We start from the raw sequence: 14201 nt of genomic DNA on the forward strand, positions 1-14201 counted from the left end.
TCTTTACCGAGATGAGTAATGCTCCATGTCCCATGGACACAGCGCACCGCCGATCCCCAAGAGTGGGACAAGAGAGCCACCTTGCGCCTGTCATTTTACAATACAAGGTGGTTATTGAATTTTAGTACACACAAACAGAATATCATCCCAACTCTTTTGGTAAAATACAAAAGATAATGTTACACAGAGTAAATAGACATCTAATCTATCAAGCATTAAAACCTTACCTGTGGAATCACCAAAAACGACCATACCCAAAATTCTCCATAGGTGACGCTTTCAAAGTCTTTACAGGTTATCATTTTAGAGTTAAAGCGGAGTTCCAGCCATTTCACTCACCTGTCCAACGGTCCAGCGATGCGGCCGCCCGAAGCCTCAATCCTCTCCCTCGGCGCCGGCATCACTGCTGTGGGCACCCGGCTGTGACAGTTTGCGGCTTCACAGCCGGGTACCCACTGCGCATGCGCGAGTCGCGCTGCGCGTCTTGATTGGCTGGCAATCTTCTGGGACCTCTGACATGTCCCAGAAGATTGCAGGGAGGGAGGGGGAGAGGAGAACTTCCGTTCAGGGCGCCGCAGCGCTCCGAGCGGAAGTGGGAGCGGGTACCTGTCAAAACTAGGTACCCGCCCCCCCCCCCCCAAAAAAATGACATACCAAATGTGGCATGTCAGGGGGTTAGAATACCTAAAGCGGGAAGTTCCACTTGTGGGTGGAACTCCGCTTTAACCATGAATTTTGGCCCTAGAATTATTGTTCTGACTCGAGTGTTTGTAATGATACCTTTTATGTGTGGTGCTATTATTGTTTACATACACATGCTAGCCCTACGCTGCGCTATTTTTTATTTTTTTATGGGGTGGGTAATGGGGGTGCTTTCATTTTTTTATTATTATTTTTATTTATATTATACATTTCTTTTTTTTTAACACTCTACATATTTTTTGCTATATTGCTATCACAAGTGGGCTAACAAGAACTCTATTGTGATAGCATGGGCAGGTGACGGGTCCTCTTTATAGAGTCAATTGGGGTTTATTAGTCTCTCAATATTGTATCTACCCTGCCTTCCAGTGCATCTATTCCAGCACAAATCGTGCTTGAATAGCTGCATCCTCAGCTACAGTAGCAAAAAATGAGAGCTGTGACCCCGGAAGTGATGTAATACACATCACTTCCGGGGTCATTAGTGACAAGAGGAATTGAGGAACAGATGTTCCCCAGGTTCTTCCATCCTGGGGAAGTTGTTTTTCATGGTCCCGGGCTCTCCAGTTGCACGGAACTACCACGGGTGCCACTAGCAGGAGGGGGGAGGCTGCCCCTTTGAGTAGCTTGGTAGACAAGACAAAGGGACCTTTGACCAATTTGGAAACATTAAAATAAAGTCACTATTAAAAGTGTTGTAGGACCCCCCCCCAACTTTCCAAGATGAGAAAGAGGGACTCGCATTCTGCAGGTCACCTCAGACCAAGCTTCAGGCGGACACCTCTGACAAACATTCAGCCGGTTAATTTAAAGTAGAACTATGGGCACATTTTTTTTTTCATTTTTGGAAGAGTAAAATGGGGATATAACCACTGTCAGATTTTTTTTTTCGCCATCTCAGTTTAATTGCAAAGATTTACTTTTTCTTCCTGTCCTATAGTCAAAAGGGAAGTGAGAAGAAATCCCTGCAAATTAGGCAAAGTTTTGGCGACTCCCCGGTCACCAGAGATAGTGTCCACTTGGTAATATTTCCCCTCTATTATTTTTCTGAGACAACCCAGAAATTGTGATTTTCTTTAACTTTCACTTTCAATGATTATGGTAAGCAGAACAAATTGAGAGGGTGAATCTTGGGGGCATAGACAGCCATAAAACCTGACAGGTGTTCTAATCCCTCTCCACTCTATCCAAAACTAAAAGATAGCCTGTCTAAAGGTAGGCCATTTGCAGTAGCCAAGTAAAGTTTTGCCTTTAGTTATACAGTATCTCACAAAAGTGAGTACACCCCTCACGTTTTTGTAAATATTTTATTCTACATTTTCATGTGACAGCACTGAAGAAATGACACTTTTCTACAATGTAAAGTAGTGAGTGTACAGCTTGTATAAGGGCTCTTTCACACGGGGCGCTCCGTATGTCCGTATTTCATTTCATTTTTTTGCGGGTGAAAAACAGACATAATGCATGTCAATGGGATTGCGGATGTCAGCGGATGACCATCCGCTGACATCCGATTTTCGTCCTCTCAGTTCTGTTCCGTTTTTTGGAACGGAACAGAACCCTATTTTTCTTCCGTTTAAAAAACGGAAAGGATGCAAAATCGGATGTCAGCGGTGTCATCCGCTGACATTCGCAATCCCATAGACATACATTATGTCCGTATATCATCCGCAAATGGATGGGATGATATGCGGACATACGGAGCGGATGACACAAGTGTCATCCGTGTCCGTGAAAAAAAAAAAGTGCCGCAGCGGAATAAAAAATGGGAGCGGCCGTGTGAAAGAGCCCTAACAGTGTAAATTTGCTGTCTCCTCAAAATAACTCAACACACAGCCGTTAATGCTTAAACCGCTGGCAACAAGTGAGTTAACCCTAAGTGAAAATGTCCAAATTGGGCCCAATTAGCCCTTTTTCCCTCCCCAGTGTCATGTGACTCGTTAGTGTTACAAGGTCTCAGGTGTGAATTGGAAGCATGTCTGTTAAATTTGGTGTTATCGCTCTCACTCTCTCATACTGGTCACTGGAAGTTCAACATGGCCCCTCATTGCAAAGAACTCTCTGAGGATCTAAAAAAAAAATAATTTTTGCTCTACATAAAGATGGCCTAGGCTGTAAGAAGATTGCCAAGACCCTGAAACTGAGCCGTAGCACGGTGGCCAAGACCATACAGCAGTTTAACAGGGCATGTTCCACTCAGGACAGGCCCCGCCATGGTCCATTGGGGAGCTACAGTTCATTGAGGAAACCATGAATGCCAACATGTGTTGTGACATACTGAAGCAGAGAATGATCCCCTCCCTTCGGAGACTGGGTCGCAGGGCAGTATTCCAACATAATAATGACCCAAATCACACCTCTAAGACGACCACTGTCTTGCTAAAGAAGCTGAGGGTAAAGGTGATGGACTGCCCAAGCATGCCTTCAGACCTAAACCCTATTGAGCATCTGTGGGGCATCCTCAAATGGAAGGTGGAGGAGCACAAGGTCTCTAACATCCACCAACTCATCATGGAGGAGTGGAAGAGGACTCTAGTGGCAACCTGTGAAGCTCTGGTGAACTCCATGCCCAAGAGGGTTAAGGCAGTGCAGGAAAATAATGGTGGCCACACAAAATATTGACACATTGGGCCCAGTTTGGACATTTTGACTTAGGGGTGTACTCACTTTTGTTGCCAGCAGTTTAGACATCAATGGCTGTGTGTTGAGTTATTTTGAGGGGACAGCAAATTTACACTGTTATTACAAGCTGTACACTCACTACATTGTAGCAAAGTGTCCTTTCTTTGGTGTTGTCACATGAAAAGATATAATATAATATTTACAAAAATGTGAGGGGTGTACTCACTTTTGTGAGATACTGTATATATATATATATATATATATATATATATTTATTTATTATTATTCTTATACATTATTTACAGTATACAGCGCCAACAGTTTACGTAGTGCTTTACAATATGAAGGGGGCACAATAAAATTACAATACATTTCTAGCTGCAAGAGATGATCTGATGTAGGTGACTCGGGTACAGTTCTGAGGTGGAGGTGGGGTAGGCTTTCCTGAATAGGTGAGTTTTCAAGGATCGCCTAAAAGTGGACAGGGTAGGAGCTGACCGGACATCCTGGGGCAGGGAGTTCCAGAGGACGAAAAAGGCTCTGGAGAAGTGCTGGAGGCGAGCATGGGAAGAGGTAACAAGGGTAGGCCATTTGCAGTAGTCAAGGCAAGAAATAACCAAGGAGTGAATAAGTTGTTTTGTGATGCCGTTAGTCAGGAATTCTGGAACTGTTGCAAAGGTTAAGGCGGCAAGATTTAGCCTGTGATTGGATGTGGGTGCTGAAGGAGAGATCAGAGACTAAAATTACACTCAGCACACTGGCATGCATAGAGGGACCAATGGTTGTGCTGTTGATCTCAATAGTAAAGTCATGTGGAGGAAATATTAAAAGCTCAGTTTTAGAAAGATTGAGTTTGAGGAAGTGGTGTTACATCCAGACTGATAAGTCGTTCAGTAAGTTTGTGTTACGTGAGGCGATTGAGGGGGTGAGTTGAGGAGTCAAGAGATAGATCTGGATGTTGTCAGCATAGTGGTGGTAGTCAAAGCCATGGCAAGTTATCAACTAGCCCAGGGAAAAGGTATAGAGAGATAATAGGAGCAGAGTTGTATAAAGTACTCGAAACCCATACTAGAGTAAAAGTACAAGTGCTTGATCAAAAAGTGACTTGAGTAGAAGTGGAAGTGCTCGATCAAAAAGTGACTTGAGTAGAAGTACTAAAGTATTCAACATTTTTTGTACTTAAGTATTGCAAGTAGTTTTTTTTTTTTTTAATTTTGCTACTCAAGTACTGAAAGTAAAAGTACCAGTAGTTTTGAAAAAAAAAATGCTACTCAAGTACTGAAAGTAAAAGTACAAGTACTGTGTTATGTAGTTATTAAAGAAAGAAGTCAAAAGTTTGAACATCATATTGTTTTTTATTATTTCAAATGCAGCTTTTATTTATACATACCGTAGCATTTATTTTCGTATGCGCTGATAATACACATGTTTTGAGCTTCATGAAACCTGCCATCTACTGTTCTGGCAGTGGTCATTTTTATAATTGTAACGAGTAACTATGCAGCACAAAAAAGAAATATTGGAGTAGAAGTATTGAAATCATCGAAAAAATGTAGTGAAGTAAAAGTGGAAGTAGGAGAAAAAAATTCTACTCTAGGAAAGTACAGATACCGCCTTTCGGTACTTATGTACAGTAGTGAAGTAGTCTACTTAGTTACTATACATCTCTGCTATAATAGGAGGGACCCAAGAACGGAACCTTGTGATACCCCAACAGAAAGAGGAAGGGAAGGAGAGGAGGTGGTGCTGTATGTGACATTAAAAGTGTGCTGAGATAGGAGGAGAACCAGGAAAGAGCAGAATCATTGAGGGCAAGGGAGTGGAGTTTGTTGAGGAGGAGTGGGTAGCCAACTTTGTCAAAGGCAGCAGAAAAGTCCAAGATTATGAGTATGGCTGTTGGTTTTAGCAGTTAGTAGGTCATTGGTGAGTTTTAGTAAAGCAGTTTCAGTGGAATGTTGTTAGCGGAAGCCGGACTGTAGGGGATCGAGAAGGTTGTTGTCAGTGAGGTAGCAGCTCATACGATTGTGGACAAGGCATTCAAGAAGCTTGGAGGCAAATGGGAGCAGGGAGATGGGTCTTAAGTTATTCAAACAGGTGGGGTCCAGTGAGGGTTTTTTAAGTATGGAGGTAACCAGTGCATGTTTGAGCGGGGAGGGAAAGGTGTTGGAGGAGAGGGAGAGGCTGAAGATGTGAGTTAGAGAGTTTAGGATAGAGCAGGAAGGAGGTCACAGTAATTGTAAGGGGACAGGTAGTGAGGTGGGCCGTGGAAAAGGAGTTTGGCAACTTTCTCAGTAGTAACAGGGTTAACCTTCTTAGCGGTATTCCCGAGCGTGGCTCGGGGTTAAATTTCAGAGCCTAAAGCGGTAACCCCGAGCCACACTCGGGGTACCGCCAGAAGCATCGCTGGATCCTGTAAAAGAGGTTTCTTACCTTGTCACCGGGATCTAGCGATGTATCTCAGCGATGTGCGGCGGCGGATCTTCCTCCCGATCCTCTCTGTGCCCCGGCTTCCGTCTCCTGCGACGTGACGTTCGCAGGGGGGTGGAACCGGCGGCAAATTCAAATGTAAAACACACCAAACACACTGATACCATTCAAAATAAAATAAATTCACATAAAATAAATTCACATTACAATCCCTTCCATGCTGCCCCTCGCTTTCAGCACGCTTTACTGCAGGGTGGTCTTCCCGGTCAGGATTACAGACTGGCAGCCGGCGGTGCAGAAGATAGTCTATGCGGACAGCGGATGCCTGCATACTTAGATGTGCCTGTTTTATTCATCAACCATGTGAGTTACTAAATGTTGTACCTTCATTAAATGGAACCATATTGCTACACTTAGAGGCGCCTCTCTTCTCTTTTATACTCTGTAGCTCCTGCTGGATTTTGCTTCTAATCCACTTGTGGAAGCTGCTATTTGTGGATGGACATTTTATGGTTATATAACCTATCGCAATGCTATAATCTTTTTATATGGACTATAAACTGAAGGACTTATGAATAAATGGTTGTGGAACGAATCATCGGAGTTTCCATTATTTCTTATGGGGAAATTCGCTTTGATATAAGAGTGCTTTGGATTATGAGCATGTTTCCGGAACGAATTATGCTCGCAATCCAAGGTTTTACTGTATTAAACTTTTCTTATATAAAGCTCATGCTATTTTGATACTGGTGTGCATCTACTGTATATACTTATGATTTAAGTGGTTGTAAACCTCAGACATGAAATATGAACAAAGCATATCCCTCTATAGTGTGTACTTGTTTTAATCAAGGTTCATGCACACTGCAGCTCAAAAAAAAAAAGCTGCTTTTACAGGCATTTGAGCTTTTATTTCAACTTAAAGAAGCCTGTGCATTTTTGTGCTCTTTTGAAAGGTTTTTATTGAGCTTCTTTTAAGCTTTTTTGAGTATTAGTGTTTTTTTCACAAACCCTCCCCTCAGCTAGTTTTCCCATCTTTCTGTGCGTTTTTGAGCTCCTTTGATCTTTTCTGGGCTTTTTTCATGCTTTTTTGCAAGTTTTTGGGCACTTAGGCATCTTTTCTGCTCAAAAGCTCATCTAAAAAATGTGAGTTTGGTGGGGGTTTTTTTTCTGCCTGTAAACTCCTGAAAAAGCCATTATGTGCATGGACACATTGGCTAACATAGAGGGAAATTTCCAGGCAGAAATAATGAGAGTTCAATAAAGCTCAAAAGCCTGTAGGAGCAGCTTCTTTGAGATGTACTGTGCATGAGCTCTAAGTGTCATTTTTGTCTGCTGCTTCGTTCCCCTGCTATCAGCATGAATCACTTCTGACTAGGGTGACCACGTGTCCCGGATCGCCCGGGACAGTCCCGCATTTGGAGAGTCTGTCCCAGGTCCCGGTCACCCTCATTCCGGGACAATGCAGTGTCCCGGAATGATCTGATCCCGTGAGCCGCCGTCTGCCGACCGCTGCTGTGCTGTGACAGTCACTTCCTTATACTATGCGATCGCCGAATCAGATCGGCATCGCATAGTACTGTCCAGTGTGTGTGGCTCCTCCCCTGCCTTGCTACACGCAGTGCGCGGCCGAGTCACGTGACGACGGTGACGTCAGCCGGAGCCGGGATCTCTACTGTGCGGCGCCTCAGCCTGCTGTAACTGACTGTCTGTAATCCAACGGCCGTTATTATCAGCATTCAGGTCCGGTTCACACTTATGCGAGTGCGGGAAGGCTGCGAATCCGCAGCCTGTTCCCGCATCGCACACGCACCCCCGGCAGTTCACACTGCCATATGCGATACGCTGGGGGTGTCAATGTAATCTTAACGACACCCCCAGTTTGATCGCATATCGCAGTGCGATCGTGCAGTTCGCACAGGATCAGATCGCACAAGTGTGAACCGCTGTGCGATCCGATGCTGATGCGGCTCAAAAAAAGGGTCCCTGTGCGTGTTTGCTGCGGCTGCGGTGCGAATTTAGCCATACAAACTGTATGGCTAAACTCACACCGCACAGCCTATCGCATGTAATGTCGGAGCAGTGCGCTCCGACATTAAATGCGAACCCTGCACTCGCACAAATGTGAACCGGGGCTCAAGAGGACAAAATGTAAGTTTAACTTTTTAATGGATGTCTGCCTATTCTTTCCTCTGCCTATTCTTTCCTTTGTATTGGTTATTTATACATTAAGAAATATGTGGAATTGTTTTGCAGTCTGTTATTTATGGTTGGTAAAGTATTCATATTTTGTAAAAGTTCCTGCTCATTAAGAAAAAAAAAAAAAAAATTAAAAAAAACTGTTCTTTAATGCAACTTGTTTTGTTTTCTATTTCTTCAGAGATATCTAAGTAGCCAGTTAAAGTGTGCAGAAATACTGAAAAATGCACAGACAGATATGTTTTTGCCAGTCTCACGTATAAGTTTGACGAAATGCACTTGGGAAAGTAAGTGTCCCTGAATGGCAGTTAGGAAATGTGGTCACCCTACTGACAAGTTTTCTTACAAAGAGAGAAAAAAGGTGATTGACAAGCTCAGCTCTGTCCTTTTTTGAAGGGGAGGGGATCAGCCCTCTTCTCACTGAACTCTGGAGTGTGTATTTCAGTTCCCCTGTTGTCTAGAAGCTTTATAAATACTACACTTTGAATGGATGTAGAGAAGAGAAGACTGCAGATAAACAGGTACAATTTACGGAAGATAATTTGTTTAATCTCTGTGTATCATCCGAGGATGGTCAGGTCATTGGGTATACCGTATGTAAGGGTTTACAACCATTTTAATGTTATATGCTGGTTGCTCATCTCCCAATTATATGGAATTAATTACTGGTTAATTTCCCAGGAAGGGAATCCCCCCTCATCACAGAGGTCCTGTCCTGGGTGGAGGCACTGTCAATGTTATTATTAAACCCACTATTCAACTTAGCGAAAGTTCTGGTCTATTATTTACCTACAGGTTTAGCACAATATCCTGTTTGAGAAGGGACAGGTCTCATAAACCCCCACAAAAGAGGGCTACACGTTTATATCCTAGGAGTCTGCGAACAGCACAAGCACTGTCTGTCATTCTAATGTTTGCCAGGAATGCGGAGGTTGAGGGAGGGAAGCATACATCCCAACCATCCCTGAGTCGCTGGAACTTTCCCGGAAATTAGTCCCTGTCCCGGAGTCCCGGTAAATCAAGGCTGAGTCCTCGAATGCCCACGGTGTGTGCGGGGTGGTTTGGCTCTGACAGGAGGCCTCCTCCCTCCTGTGTTTTCCTGTACACACAGGAGTAGGCGGGGAGCAGCCTACCACTATGCCACAACGCAGCTGATCTGAGGTCTGTGATTTCTATTTACTACCACTCCACTTGCAGAGGAGGGAGTCAAGGGGAAGAGGGTGAGGGGGGAAGGATGGCGGTGGGATGGGTGTGGGGGGAAGGATGGAGCTTTGATGGAATCAGGGGATGGAAGGAGCTGGGATCAGGGGAATGGATGTACCAGGGATGGGATCAGGGGGATAGATGGAGCTGGGATGGGATCAGGGGGATGGATGGACCAGGGATGGGATCAGGGGGATGGATGGAGCTGGGATGGGATCAGGGGGAAGGATGGAGCTGGGAAGGGATCAGGGGATGGATGGAGCTGGGATGTGATCAGGGGGAAGAATGGAGCTGGGATGGGATTGAGGGATGGATGGAGACGGGATGGGATTGAGGGATGGATGGAGCCAGGATTGGATCAGGGGATGGATGGAGCCAGGATGGGATCAGAGGATGTATGTAGCCGGGATGAGATCAGGGAATGGATGTAGCCGAGTTGAGATCGGGTAATGGATAGAGTTGGGATGGGATCGGGGAATGGATGGAGCCGGGATGGGATTTGGAGAGTAGATGGAGCCGTTCCCTGCATTCTGTACATTACACACTCCTGTACCCTGCATTCTGTACATTACACACTCCTGTTCCCTGCATTCTGTGCTTTTCATTCTCCTGTCCCCTGCATTCAGTACATTACACACTCCTGTCCCCTGCATTCTGTGCATTACATACTCTTACCCCCTGCATTCTGTACATTACATACTCCTGTCCCCTGCACTCTCTACATTACATACTCCTGCACTCTGCATTCTGTAGATTACATACTTCTGACCCCTTCATCCTGTAAATTACATACTCCTGTCCCCTGCATTCTGTGCATTAAACACACCTGTCCCCTGCATTCTGTACATTACACACTCCTGTCTCCTGCATTCTGTACATTACACACTACTGTTCTCTGCATTCTATACATTACACACTCCTGTCCCCTGCATTTTGTCAATGACACACTCCTGTACCCTGCACTCTGTACATTACACACTCCTGCACTGATTACTGAGAGAACAATGGTCTGCTGTGTTTACAATAGCAGACCACAATTCTCTCTCCGCTGGGAGCGATTACGGGTGCCCAAGGCCCAAGGCCAATCGAGGCTGCCGGCCCCGCGCCTCAGCTTCCACACTGGTGAATCGCTCCCGCAAACCATCGTACAGGTACAGCGATTCGTGGGAACCTGCCGCTGTATATAGGCGGTGGCTGATTGGCAAGTGGTTAAAGAAATACACAACATGTCTGAACCTAGAGTGTCAGGAGGGCTGGACGGTTCACAGGGTCAAAGTGACACAGAAGAACATACAATTACAAGCAACCCCCAAGGGGGCAGTGCTACATAGGTAAGGGAAACCTTCATAGCCGGTTTCCTACTGCACATGTGGAGTTGCACTGCGCTTTGTGACTGGTCTCATAGTCTTCTGGAACCTGTGTGTGTCCCAGAAGGTTGTGGGGGGAAGGAGAGGGGCCGAACATGCTCGTAGATCACCGCAGCGACCTGAGTCAGAAGTGGGAGCAGGCACCTGTCAAAACCAGATACCCGATACCCTCACCCCCCCCCCCCCCCAAATGTGGCAGTGGAAGAGGGGAGGGTGCAAACAAGGGAGCTTCCCCTTTTGGGTGGAGCTCTGCTTTAATATTACTTTAAATTTCCTCTTGAACGAGCAGACTGTGAAGAGTGTAGGACAAAGCTTAAGTCAGATATATACAAGATATTGGATATACCCATTTATGAATGCATATTCTGCCAATTTGTGTTTTTTAATCTATTTTGTTTTAAAATAAATATAATACATACACTGTCTTTCTGTATATTATTTATTATTTGTTAAATTGAAAGCGTTATTCTGATCTTGCTGTAATGCGCAGAAGTGCTCCCTGGACCCATCAGAAGAACCCACAGGAGTACACATAGCAATGTTTGAGAAATAGTGAAAGAGAAAATAATTTCACTAAAAACATTGTGTATGTTATGTCCCTTAATAACCACTAGATGGCAGTGCTGAATTAAGAAGGAAGGCAGCAGCAGTGAGATAGAATTCATGTTATTGTACACTATATTGTCAAAAGTATTGGGACGCCTGCATTTACACACACATGAACTTTAATGGCATCCCAGTCTTAGTATGTAGGGTTTAATATTGAGTTGGCCCACTCTTTGCAGCTATAACAGCTTCAACTCTTCTGGGAAGGCTGTCCACAAGGTTTAGGAGAGTGTCTATGGGAATATTTGACCATTCTTCCAGAAGCACATTTTTGAGGCCACTAGGCCAGGCACTGATGTGGATGAGAAGGCCTGGCTCGCAGTCTGCTATAATTTATCTTAAAGGTGTTCTTTTGGGTTGAGGTCAGGACAGGCCAGTCAAGTTTCTCCACCCCAGACCCGCTCATCCATGTCTTTATGGACCTTGCTTTGTGCACTTATCCAAATCATTTGGTGGAGGGGGGGGATTATGGTGTGGGGTCATTTTTCAGAGGTTAGGTTTGGCCCCTTAGTTCCAGTGAAGGGAACTCTTAAGGCGTCAGCATACCAAGACATTTTGGACAATGTCATGCTCCCAACTTTATTGGAACAGTTTGGGGATGGCTCCTTCCTGTTCCAACATGACTGCACACCAGTGCACAAAGCAAGGTCTCTAAAGACATGGATGAGCGGGTCTGGGGTGGAGGAACTAGACTGGCCCGCATAGTCCTGACCTCAAACCATGGAACACCTTTGGGATGAATTAGAGCGGTAACTGCAAGCCAGGCCTTCTCGTCCAACATCAGTGCCTGACCTAACAAATGTGCTTCTGGAAGAATGGTCAAACGTTCACATAGACACACCCCTAAACCTTGTGGACAGAAGAGTTGAAGCTGTTATAGCTACAAAGGGTTGGCCAACTAAATATTGAACCCTACGGACTAAAGCCTCGTACACAGGCAACGATTATCGGCCGACTTTTGTCCAGTGTTGATGTGTTGGTTGGAATGTGCCTAGACTGCACACGAATTTTTCTCGGCCAACAAATCTACTTCAGAAGTGATGTCATGTGCTGGTTTACTTTCCGTGTGTTTTTTCATCTCTGAGCATGCCCAGTCTTGCTCATCAGATTTTTGTCTGCCGAAATCTGTACTGACTGAAGAACAAATCGGCCGTTGTGGTGACGGCCAACAAAAATTTTATAGCCTGCACACCAGATTTTATTCGGCCGAAAAGTCGGAGTCGGTTGTCGAAAGCATCATACTGACAATCGGATGTTGGCCGAAAATTCACGGCCAACTATCGATGCGTGAGTACGAGGCATAAGACAGGGATGCCATTAAAATTGATGTGCGTGTAAAGGTAGGCATCCCAATACTTTTGGTAATATAGTGTATAGTCACCTCTTCTCTTAGTCATAGTTGCAGTGTGATGATTTTAGGTGCATTTTACCTGCAAGTGACACCAAACTGAAATGTAACCACTTGACCTCCGGAAGATTTAGTCCCCCCCCCCCTTCCTTACCAGGCCATTTTTTGAGATATGGCACTGTGTAACTTTAACTGACAATTGCACGTTGTGCGACGCTATACCCCCCAAAAAATTATATCCATTTTTTCCCACAAATAGAACTTTCTTTTTGGTGGTATTTGATCACCTCTGTAGTTTTTATTTTTTTGTGCTAAAAAAAAAAAACAGACCGGCAATTTTGAAAAAATAAAAAAACAAAACAATATTTTTTACTTTATGCTATAATACATATCCAATAAAAAAAAATTAAAAAAATCTAATTTCAAAAAAATCCCAATAAGCGTATATTGATTGGTTTGTGAAAAAGTTATTGCGTCTACAAACTATGGGATATATATACTTTAATTTGTATTTATTTATGTTTTTACTAATAATCAAGGGTGTAGGAACCCACACAAATCTGGGGGGGACAGCATTTTACTCGCCAGGTATATACTTTTCCGTGCCCCCATCAATGCAGAGTTCAGCGCGCGAGCCCCTTTCAATGCCACAGCATTGTCCCCAATCACTGCAGAGCACCACAGCATTGTCCCCAATCACTGCAGAGTGCCCACAGCATTGTACCCCAATGATTGCAGAGTGCCCACAGCATTGTACCCCAATGATTGCAGAGTGCCACAGCATTGTACCCAATCACTGCAGAGTGCCCACAGCATTGTACCCCAATCACTGCAGAGTGCCCACAGAATTGTACCCCAATGATTGCAGAGTGCCACAGCATTGTACCCCAATAATTGCAGAGTGCCAACAGCATTGTACCCCAATGATTGCAGAGTGCCCACAACATTGTACCCCAATGATTGCAGAGTGCCACAGCATTGTACCCCAATGATTGCAGAGTGCCCACAGCATTGTACCCCAATGATTGCAGAGTGCCCACAGCATTGTACCCCAATGATTGCAGAGTGCCACAGCATTGTACCCCAATGATTGCAGAGTGCCCACAGCATTGTACCCCAATGATTGCAGAGTGCCCACAGCATTGTACCCCAATGATTGCAGAGTGCCCACAGCATTGTACCCCAATGATTGCAGAGTGCCCACAGCATTGTACCCCAATGATTGCAGAGTGCCACAGCATTGTACCCCAATGATTGCAGAGTGCCCACAGCATTGTACCCCAATGATTGCAGAGTGCCCACAGCATTGTACCCCAATGATTGCAGAGTGCCACAGCATTGTACCCCAATGATTGCAGAGTGCCCACAGCATTGTACCCCAATGATTGCAGAGTGCCCACAGCATTGTACCCCAATGATTGCAGAGTGCCCACAGCATTGTACCCCAATGATTGCAGAGTGCCACAGCATTGTCCCCCAATCAATGCAGGGACCAGCGTGCGTGCTTCCTTCAACCCAATGCACTTACCTGGCGGCGGCGGCTCGGCTATCGGCGGCGGCGGGAAGGTGAGCGTCTTCTCCCTCGTCCTCTTCTGCGGCGGGAACCGGCGGGCGGCCTCTCCTCTTCTCTGCGGCGGGAACCGGCGGGAAGGTGAGCGGTGGTGACGGTGAGTGACTGACGCACGCACTGGCACCGCCCCAGTTGCGACGTCAGTGATCGGATGTCC

This window comes from Pelophylax lessonae (genome assembly GCF_965119305.1).
Source record: "Pelophylax lessonae genome assembly, chromosome: 11".
NCBI classification, from domain to species: Eukaryota; Metazoa; Chordata; class Amphibia; order Anura; family Ranidae; genus Pelophylax; species Pelophylax lessonae.